The sequence below is a fragment of the Onychomys torridus genome, chromosome 14, assembly GCF_903995425.1.
Source record: "Onychomys torridus chromosome 14, mOncTor1.1, whole genome shotgun sequence".
NCBI lineage: Eukaryota > Metazoa > Chordata > Mammalia > Rodentia > Cricetidae > Onychomys > Onychomys torridus.
In genome coordinates this window covers 4,964,841-4,976,654 of record NC_050456.1, presented here as the reverse complement: position 1 = coordinate 4,976,654, position 11,814 = coordinate 4,964,841, and positions in this window count along the sequence as shown.

Genomic DNA, 11,814 nt, shown 5'->3' with positions numbered 1-11,814 from the left:
CTTACATCTAAACATATCCCTTACCTCTATTTTACTTTGCTGAGATGCAATCCACATAAACATGGAAACTAGGCAAAAAGCTTTCCGTATTTAAGGCATATATGTTAGCATGTTTGGAGATAAGAAAACACCAATAAAATCATAAGCATAACCTACAGCATCAAAGTATCCACCTCCTTCAAATGTTCCATTACCCTTGTTATGCATTATTATATCAAGAGCTCAGCACAAGATACAACATTTTAGCAGATTTTTAAGTACACAATCCAGCATTGCTAGCCATTGGCACTATGCTAGAGAGCAGTAACTCTATGAGAGGACTTACACGAATCTTGAATGATAAGAACTTCGTTGTTTTCTCTTTCCATAGTCTCCAACAACTACTATTTGCTTCTCCACTTCTGTTAGCTTTGCTGTCATAGGTTACTCATGCGTGTGGTGCCGTAACCTGCCCTCCAACATCTGGTTGGCTACTTTGCTCCACTTTGAATCATCAAAAGAATGACAACAGTCAGTGACATATACATATACTGAGCCAATGATGTGCATTCCACTATCAGGTAGCTCTTCCTTTGGGTGTTACCCACATGCACCCCAACGAAATCAATGTGGTCTTTAGAAGATTATTTCACAGGGCATTTCCCATCTCTTTGAAAAAAAAGTGGCAGGGATTCTATGCCCACAGTTGCTAAACTGTATGTATTTTGATTAAACAACTTTCCTTTTCCAGGAATAATATTTGTGAATAATTGAATAACTATTTTCTAAGAATTTTAAATGGAAATATCCTGAGAGACTGATTTTAACAGAAAGATTAATATTTCATCCAATGCCAGACAGTCTGTGTAACTTAAAGCTCTTCATGGTATCTCTACATTAGAATGGAAAAAACTCCCATAAACACTGGCACGTGCCCTTGGGGTAAATTTTCCTGGTGATAATTGAACTTTCTGTTCTCTATGGGGTAGAAAAACCGCAGAGAATACTGGCTTTTCCTCCACACTTAATACTACATATGTTGTCTGAGAGGAAGAAGAGGAAGAAGAGGAAGAATAGTGTGTTTTTACTTTTGGGGAACCGAGAGATGCTACTTGAAGGAGGAAGGACTTGTTACTTGATGTGAGAGAATACTAACTGTAACACTCAAATAGTTGGTGACTGGGAGCTTGTAGTTAAACAGGATTCATACCACTGTGGCAGACAGGACAGGGGAGCTTCTGACCTCTTTCACATCTCATTAGAAGAAAGAGTATATGAGTCATCTAGAGCAAGCTGTTGGCCAAGCGTCACTTCCCAACAGACTCCATGAGGATGATGGACAAGGGAGCAGACAGAGGAACATTGAGCTTTCCTGCTTCTCCACATCTTCTCCTGGTAACAGCTGTAGAAGGAGTCTGCTATTACCACTTACCAACATCATCTTTTAAAAACTTCACAATTAATTTAATGCAGTTCCTGAGGGACATTATGTTCCTGGTATCACAATGTAGAATTCATGAGACAGTCAGAAAAATGATAAAATGAACCCAAGAGAAAACTTTACTATATTCCAAGAAACACAGTCTTTCCTGACTATCCTGCAGTAGAAATAGAAATACCACAATATAGCTAGTAAAAGAACAATGTTGACTTACGTTTTGTTACTTTTTGTTTCCATCTATCCAAGACTTTCCATGCTTCTCTGCTACGTGGATAATATTTTATGTGAATATATAAACATACATGAGAATAAAGCAATTAAAAACTTTCTCCAATAGCTTCAATATCTAAGTTTGAAAAAGAGGACAAAGTCATCCTGTTGGATGTCTTTGTATCTTTTATATCTAATTTTTAAAAGAACAAAGCAAAGCCCCTTAAGAGCAGGACTAAGTTTCCAATATAAGCAGAGCCAGAATTTGAAATTAGTTCTATCCATTCACAAAGCTATCTCTCTTCTATAGTACCAATCATTCAAGCTGAAGATGGTATTGAGACGTATATTCAGGACTGGGGCTATGGCTTAGTGGTAAATTACTTGCCAAGCATGTAAGACTCCGGGTTAAATGGCTAGTAACTCAATTTATACAAAACTATGCATGATTTAAAGTCCTTTTAAACAGTGTCAGTGTACCTGTGTATTTAGGGCTACACGGTTCATCCATTAAACTATTTTACTAAATGTCTATTATAGGGAAGGCATCACAGAGAAACCATTGAACAAAAATCTACATCTGTAATGCTTTACACTACAAATTTCACAAGTAACTATCCATAGGCATCAAAACTGAATCTCCCCAGGAGTTATTTTGAAATTGCACTAAAATGCAAGTTTCCCTTGAGCCTGGAAAAATATAGGTGAAGATAGGTGAAGCAAGTTTGGTATTCCTTAGCTACCAACAGACTTCATAGTGAGAAAATGAAGACAAGAGGAAAGACAACTAAGAAACCACACTGTCAAGGTAAATGGTTGCTCTGCCTTTCGGGGAGACATCTCTAGGTGAAACCTGGGGGACTTTATCTGACCTAGCTAGGTCAGATAAAGAAGGCAGGATAAGAGGCAGCATGGTGTATCAGAGAGTGGGCCCTGCGGAGAATGAACAACAGGAGCCTCCTCACATAGAACTTAAGCAAACAAGGCAGCTGAAATTAAATTAATATTTTTAAGTACAGTGAAATTTCTCAGAAGTGTCATGTGTAAAATAAAAGCAATTGTTTTCTTTTTTGTTTCAATTATTGGCATTTGGATGTGATGGCCTCTATCTTAACTCATCACTTTAGTCCCAGATTCTCTTGTTGTTACTTGGGGTGGGTTGGGGTGGGGTATGCAACTTGTTTCTGGATTCTACAAGCCAGTTTTGTTTCCCTCACCATAGCCATCGATCATCGCAGCATACTACCCTCCCCCAGCAATCTTGTCCCCTTCACCAGGCATCTCCTTAGCGTTGACCAGTCCCAATCACCTGCTTGAGGAAGTATTCCCCAGATCCTTCAGAGACAGATGACATTGCTAATGCTTGGAGATCTTGTTACATTCTTATGTATCTCCCTACCATTTCTAACTGCTAACTATTCCTACCATTTTTAACTTCTTACTACCTAACAGATGTGAACTCAAGGTGTCTTATTAGTTCACCTACTGTCAACTAAGTTAGAGACTTAGGGTTAGTCCATGCAGGGTGATTTTGCTTAACTATAAAGGCAGTCTGAATCATTAGCCACTGTTTCTACTTCTGCTCCCCACAAGTGGCCTCAGGGAAGGTGTGAGGGAGCTGGAAGGATGAAAAACCCCTGAAGACAACTACTGCGACAAATGGGGAAAAGAGGGAAGAGGGAAGGTACTGACTACAGCTACCAACCCTTAAGAACAACTGTGTTTCCTACACGTGCCAGGAGCTATGCCAGCCCCCCAAAGCCCGGGTCATAATTCTGATCTTAAACACAGCCAGTATCGTGACAGCTGGTCTGGAAATGGGTTAAACAAGACAGCTCAGTTTGCTATGTTTGTGTTTGCTTCAAGCTTTTGAATATTTTTTCTTTATGTTTTTATGCTTTTATCTATTTAAAGATTTTAATATTTGCACCAGGACACCCTTAATTTTGACACCATTTTACGGTAGTTGGTTTAAAGGTTTTAGATAGTCAGTCCCTATTGATTTGTTATTGAGCCAGCTGTCATTGAGTTCACAATGATTTTTCTCCTGGTTCTTGCATGATGGGTGGAGCTTCCACATGGGGGCTGTTTTGTTAGGAGGCCCTGATCCTGCTTCTATCCCCTGTGTTAGGTGGTGGCTGTATTCAGGGTATGCTTATTGTTTCTGCCCCACTTGTGGTACATTCTGGTCAAGTGACAGTTTTGCCTTCTGACTCTATGCAATTTTATTCTGGTTCATTCTGTCTTCAGGTGCTATTCAAATTAGTGTTCCATCTCTTCTGCCCCATCTGTGGGGTTAGAAAGTGCTGTAGCTCAGTGATCTTCTGGGGGAAGACGCCACTGATATGAGGGGTAAGTGTGTGCCATCTTGTCCCAGAACCAGAAACCATACCAGGTTTTGTGTTGTTTCTTTTAAGGGTTCTTGAGAGTCTTGGCTGCCAAATGCACAAGGATGTTGGCTGGAAAACATTGAGATAGGAGAGCATCCAGATGCCAGCTTCCAGCAGAGTTGGTCAGAAGGACCAATATCAGTCCATTTCTCAGTATTTAGAAGGCACAGAAAGTATTATATAGACATTGGGCATATTCATGTGCTCAAATCTCCCATTTCCCACCATCTGGTTCTTTTTCACCAGCAACTGTGCTTCATGTGAGGCACTGACTTTGGGGAACCCCGGCTCCATGAGTTAGGGCAGGAACCTACAGTAAAGAAAGTTGCAATGATTCCATGTGGTAACATCAATGAGAGTTTGGGAACCTGGACACAGATAAGCACTTTGTCCTTTCTGCCTTTTGAAGAATATTTTCATCTCCATAGAAGGAGGAGGAGGAGGAGGAGGAGGAGGAGGAGGAGGAGGAGGAGGAGGAGGAGGGGAGGGAGACGGAGAAGGAAGAAGGAGAAGAGGCCATCATTGTAAAGCACTTGCCAAAAAAGTGGTCTGGCCACACACTACTCAAAAAGTACTTTGTGATTCAGGTGTTTGTTCAACGATCTTCTAACCATCTGACTGCATCTCAGCTTGGGTGTTCTTGCTCTTCAGACCATACCCAGGCATTTGGCTCACTATGCTAACTACTCACTTGGCTTTCTCGGTATATGTTGGCATCTCTCATGTTAATGGACTTGACTTCCACTCAAACACTGTTGGAATAGCTTTTTCCAGCCAAGATCTAACCCACTGATGAAGTCATAACTCTATGCCACTTCTGGTTTCTTTATAGCAAGCCACAAGCTGCCAATGCCTCAGCTCTTACAGAAGTGTGTTCTAAGGAGTCTCTTCAAAGTACAGTTTCTGAGTCCTCTGTCTCCTCCACCAATGCTCCCTGACCTTCTGCTCCTACAGAAGGAAACTTCTCAAAGTCCTGGATCCCCAATCCTGTGAGAAAGGAACAGTAGACAGACTGAGTTCTTCTCTTGTGTTCTTTGTTCCCAGGCCTGTGACAAAACTTCTACATTAACTGCTTCAGTACCAGATGCTGGTCCACATGAGAGTTTTGGAGCACTCAGAACAATGCTCTGGTAATTTGATTAATTTGTAATTAAGCTGATTACTTTTTCTATCACCAATCTAGCATCAGAGACTGGGAAGACTTCGTGGTTTTTGGTTTGTTTGTTTGTTTGTTTTTTGTTGTTGTTGAAACAAATTTTGTTCTGTTCATCAGACTTGTCACATTTTGACCATTTACTTGCACATTAATTTAGGTATTGAGGACATAATTCTCTTCTATAAGGCAGGATTAGGCTCAGTGATCTATCTATCACACCACTAGAACTCACTAGCAATGTGTTTATTTTAGACCAGTTTTATTTCACAAATTAGGACAAAATTTGCAAAATGGCAGATCCTCTGTACCAAGAACTGAGTATCATATAGAAAACACAGAGATTGAAAAAGATCAATAAGAATCTTTCTTCTAAAATTATTCTGAAGAAAATTTACGTGCACAGATGGGGAAATGAAGTATACTGTTGTTGGGTACAGCAGTAGAAATGTGGGGAAGACCCATGTCTCTCAGAGAATGGCCTTTGGTGGCACTGAAATCCAGGACTAGGTGACATTTGGGTTTTGGTATGGAGTGAGGATAAACAGAAGTCAATCACATGAGAGAGAAAAGCTACCTCAGGCTTAGCAAGGTCCACATGCCAAGTCACAGAGATGGAGGCTGAGATGGCACCACATTACTGTATCCATTATGAGGAGCTTGGATTTTATCTTCTAAGAAATCAGAAACTTATAGTCAATTTTAAAGTGTGAAGAAATTATATGATTATATTAAACCAAGAGGAAATCGCTGTTTATTTAACATTTGACACCTTTAATTATCAAATGATAAGTTTAAGTCTGGCATAGCTCTTCCTCCAAGGCTCTACTGCTATGCAAATCATAAGCATACAATATGTCTCGTCTTAGATGAGGCTTTAGGTAAGAATTGTTGTGAAGAAATGTGTCACTCTCAGGAAACTTCTTCTGTATTCTTTCTAGGAAGAATCCCAGACACATGAAAAGATGTTTTCTTGTTTATTTCTGCTAGGCTTCTTTGCTAAGTGGAAGTTCCCACCCACACTTGCTCATGTCCTTCACAGGCCTTCCTGACAATGTTCCACAGCCTCCTTTCCTCATTTCCAGAAGAGAACTGAACTCAAAGCCCTCAGTGGAAGAAACCAGCTATGTATTCAGTCACTGGAAAGTACCCAACATGACAGGAGCCATCTAAAGGATACCTGGTGAACATGAAGATGACTGTTAAAACACACCTACCAACAGAGGCTACAAGAAGGAAGGCTCACTGATCCTATGGGTAGCAGTCAACCTGTCTCCCTTACCTGCTTCATCCTTGCCCTGCCACAACCACCCAGAGAGAACAGCATAGTGGGGACATGGCTGGGATTCCTAACCTTGCTGGAAATTAACACCCATTTCACCAGCCACTGCTATCACTATAAGAACATACTACATGAAGAAAAAGTAGAATCTCTGTTGGCGTAGTAGGTACTTTATATAAAACACCCTGTATGAGAAAATGGGCAGGTTGAAAGATAAACAGAAAACATGTGGTTTCTCAATGTGTCACAGCAGGGTAGATATGATTTTCAGGTCAAACTAAATTCCCTTTGTGTAACTGACATTTAGTCACTCAGACATTTTAAATTCTAAAATAGCTGAGAAGCTACTGTACTGTGGCTTTTGCCGGTACTTTTTGTAGCCACGTGTGGTAGGAAGTAGGGCCCAAGTTTCCTTGGCAACAATAGAGTATACGTGAAACACAGAAACACAACCTTGTCAGTGAATCATCTGAGGACTTCTGTTTCTGATCCTTTGAAATAACTGACCAGCTGTTTTTATTTGTTCATTGTTTGCTGAGTTCCAGTGAACACTTGAGTGAACAAGAGGCCTTTGGTTGATTTGGTCAATCATTGAAAACAATGTGACTTCCATCAGCCCTCCAGATTGTCATCCATATCCCCTCCCTTTGTTTCTTTATTAAGAGTAAATTGGTGCACCAAGGAATCTTGTGGAGAATCTCCTTTCTACAAAGATGCCTGATACACCCAGCAGGTTGTGTCAAGGCTTTACCCTAGCTCATTTGTTTCTTAGCATCAAGGGAAGCTGATCTCTATAGATCTCAACTCCAGTCTCAACAAATATGCAAACAGCCAAGAAGGGTGGTTTGCCTTCACATCTGAAACACAGACTGAATCCTACAAGACTTTGAAGAAATGAAGAGCTGTCCTCTTAGTTTCTCTACTATTGTTTTTCACAAATATCCTGCTTAATTCCATTATCTCCATATCTGTTGAACGTACTTATCCAAGGTTTACTGCTATCTTGGTCTTCCCAGCTCAGACTATCCCTTACCCTCATTCTGCATGGAGAAGGAAAAATAACTTCCCCAACAAAGGCTGTTCTTGTGTTGACAATCAAATCAAGCTCCTTAATGATTCAATAGCTATTTATGGATTTCTTTATCATTCATTATGGCTGCAGTAGTTGCCATGGTGCCTGGATCATGGAACATGTGTAATTAATGGGAGGGGGAGTTGTATGTATATGGCGTGTGTTTGTGTGTGTGTGTGTGTGTGTGTGTGTGTGTGTGTGTGTTGTGTTGCATGGGATAGGGACTTGTTAATGCAGGTGTGTGCGCATGTGTGCGGGAGCACCTGGGGAGGGCAAAAGTTGATGCCAGGTCAGGAGCCTTTCCTGTCACTCTCTCCCTTTGTTTTATGAGACAGGAGCTTTCACTGAACCTGAAGGTCATTGATTGGTCTAGTCTAGCTGACTACTGAACTTCATTGATCTGCATGTTTCCTCCCTCCCACAACTCACATAGTACAAAGGGTTAGGGACACATGGCACTATGCTGGGCTTTATTTTATTATGAGGATCCAAACTCAGGTCAGCAGGCACTTTACTGACTGAACTATCACTCATATCCTTCAATAAATAGTTATAAAGGAATTAAGTAGCTGATAGTTTCTCCTATGTCACTCCATCCCTGGCCTTATTAGACCTACAGAAGCCCCGTCTCACATGCCTCTGTGTCCTCTGCTCCTAAATGGCTTCTAGTGCATTGTACACGTCACATCTAGTCAGCGTTAAGTGGAGTGAGGAGGGACATTTCCCATCTTCCTTACTGTAACATGAGCCTTTGGACTATTTAAGTCCCACACAGTCATTCATGGCATTTCCCTCATCTGTATGACCTCTGACATCCACTACAATCTGGTCAAGATTCATGGACTACCTTTACCCTCACAGGTCTTGATTTACTTCATCCATGGGGGTCATTCCTTAGATTTGTGCATAATGAATATTCCTTTAAATCCTCAGGCAATGTATATATTTATCTATTTTTCACATCACTTGCAGGTTGAGGCCACCAAGTGCCTTCTTCTGTAGCCCGACCTCCCCATGAGTATCAAATCAGTACTTCACTAGGATGCTAAACATGTTCAAAGTTTCCAAAGTTTTAAATTGTGAAGGTGTATTTATTGTGTTTCTTGTTGTGATGAGTCCTTTTGCATTTAGGTATATAAATCAAAATATGGAGGGAATGATATGATGTGTCCAGTGTATTTTCATATATTTGGGGAGATGTTAAAAGGAAGACAATAGTCTATTGTACCCACTACTGTGCATGCTGGGACTTTTCATTACACAATTTTTATACTCTCTCATAGTTTCCTCTGCTGTCTCTTGTCATCATTTCAAATCTGTTCCTCCTTTGCTCCTCTATCTATCAGTGTTCCCCTAGTTCTAACGCTTCTGGTGGGGGTGAGCAGATAGAGATCGACACATGAAGTTGAGTCAGATTTTTTAATTAATTTAACCCCTTTATAGCTTATATCCCAATTTATTTTGACTTTGGCACTATGTATCCCGTCTCCCCTGCTGCCCAAAACTTGTGTAAATATTGGTGTCTTTCTTCTTGCTACCCCATACCTGTCCTGAGTGTTCTTGGTTAATCTACTGAACTGAGTATTTAATATCAAAGACATGGAAATAATGCATTTTTAAACTTGAGATCAGCAATACTTAATATTTGATATCCATAGCCTGCTTAAATAATGCCATAAACTCCATCATCATTTGAGGAAATAAAAATGTCTGCACAGTCTGCTACTCCTCACAACTACTCATACAGCTCATCAAGATTCTCACAGTTAGACTTTAACCATTTAACCAGTAAACACAAGCACAATAATTGAAGGCTCATATCTGCATCCTAGCACTGAATAAGCAAACCTAGCTAGTAGTAATTTCAGAAACAGATGATGGTTTAATCCCACACTCTCTGAATAATACTCAATTGTCCTTATCCCCTAGATGACAGGTGCCTGTCTGTGAATGGCAGCAGGCTGAACTCACCCAAAGCTGTCCATCCATCACAGATACCTTACAGGATTGTTGCCTACAGGACCTAAAGAAGTCTTCTGAAGACAGATGATGTTCAAATCCTGCCTGTGCCTGGCCTCAGGACTGTTGATGTGTTATTCCATCTAGTAAACCAGTACATCTACCAGAATATAAAAGACCAGGTTAACTAAACAAAATGTAAATTTACTTGGCTTACAGTTCCTCAGGCTTGGAATGCAGGGCTGGATCCATGTCTGATGAGGATCACAGCACAGATGATACCACAGACAGAGAAAAGAGGGAACCAGCTGGTTTCTAGAATGTACCCACTGTCTCATCAGTAATGAAGGCAAGCCTTCATCAGCATGGGCACAGCCCTCACGATCTAGTTATTAAAATGCACCACCTCACAACACTATTGCATTGTGGGTTAAATTTACAACACATTAACTCTGAGGGGACCGTATTCAAACCACATCAGCAGCCAAAGTGGAAAGAATCACCGTGCTATTGAAAGTGGTAAGTGTAACAGCAGAGGCACCAGCGGTGGCTGTGGCATTTCCCTTGCTATCTAGTGTCCTTACTCTGTGCCTCAGTTTCCTTGTCTGTAAAGAAAAGATAGTACTGTCCTCTAAAGAGTCACCCAGAGGTCAGACAGACTGATATACACAAAGCACATGGAAGACTGTTTTGCTCTCAGCAAATGCTGTGGGTGACAATTTGATTCTCTTGGTACTTGAACTGTTTAAAACAGAGCATGTTCGAGACACTTTAAATAGTGGGTGAAGCCGAAGGAGTCGGTGGGCTTTAGGGTTTAACATCTGAGGCTGTTTCTAAGATATTTAGGGCCTGAGCATCTCAAATCTCATTCATAGTCTCCACACAACATTTCCAGACAACATTGTACAGAAATAGCTTTTCCCATAATATTTCAGCTATAGTTTGGAATATGGATGCATGCTGAAATTTAAAATTATATGAAAAATACAGCTCAAACTAGTTCTTATTCAATTTTCAGGTGTACTTTTTTGTTAGATATAAAAACAAATGTCAACATTAAGTTAATATTCTTGGTACATGAACAAATCACCTCAGACCAAGATAATGTACTGAGAGTGACACTGATATGTGGCTGTGAGAAAACCGAGCAAAACATCAAAGTGATATGTAATGTATTTAATCATCTAGTCTCCAAGATTTTACTGAGTATTCTCATGTCACAGGCAGGACTCTTTATGGCTTTCAGGAGAAAGGATATACGCAAGTAAATGAAAGCTCTTTTTATGGCGGGTGTCACAGAAGGAATGTGCTAACTGTTGGGACCTTCTAGACCGAGGGAGAGGCCGACTTCACCCTCTGCCCCTACCTTAGGATGAACTTTTCAGACTGGGCAGCAGGTACAAAGGCCACAGTAAGTTTGCCCAGCACACAGGAGGCTCCATCCAGCTTCCTCCCACCCCCCACTGGGTGCCCCCTGCTCCTTGCACAGGAGAGGAGAGGAGGGAGGTTCCTGCCCCCACCTCCATAGCAGAAGGGGAGAGGCTCCTGGCCTGCACAAAGGAGAGAGGGGAGGCTCCAGTGGGGGCAATTTACAAGTAGACAGCAGCAGAAAACCACTCGGGGCTTCTCTGCAGAGGCCTGGAAGCTACTGTACAGAAGGCGATGACAGCATTTTGAAGAACGGTGTGAAGAAATATCCACCATGGAGTAAATCACCAATAGTATTTCTTTGAAAATTTGGAGTTTGGGGTGATAAATTTCCCTCTCTATTTATGTATATTTTTGTTCTTTCATTAAAATTCTTTATTTGATCCAGTGGTAGCAAAATAACTTAGACCAAGGTCAAATATGATACAAGGTTTGTGTATGTTTTTGGTTTCGAACTCATTCTCTCCCTTCCTCCCACTTTGTGTTTGCTGAGGGGAGGGTATTTCTTCTTAGAATGAAACTAATATACTACTCTTTGTTAAAAAAAGTTAGAAAGCAACTGAAATTTCAAATGAACTGAAGTCCCCTACAACCCAAACTCTAACTGCATTACTAACAGCTCACTCCAGGGTAGGAGTTTTTACAGTTCTGCTTGCCATTCTCTGACTTCATGAACCCAGGACGAAGAAAGCAAGCTCTGACTGTAAGGAGAAGCTTCAGGGGCTCGGTGCGGATGAGAACAAACAGGTTTGAAGAGGTACACCCCATCCCAGGCGAGGTAGTTTGACCTGTTTGACCTGGGTCAGCACCATGTGCTGCCTGAGGAGAGCTTTGATCTCAAATGTTACTAAAGTTTGTCTCCTCGGAGTGCGTCAACAAGAGATAAGGTCATGTCTCCCT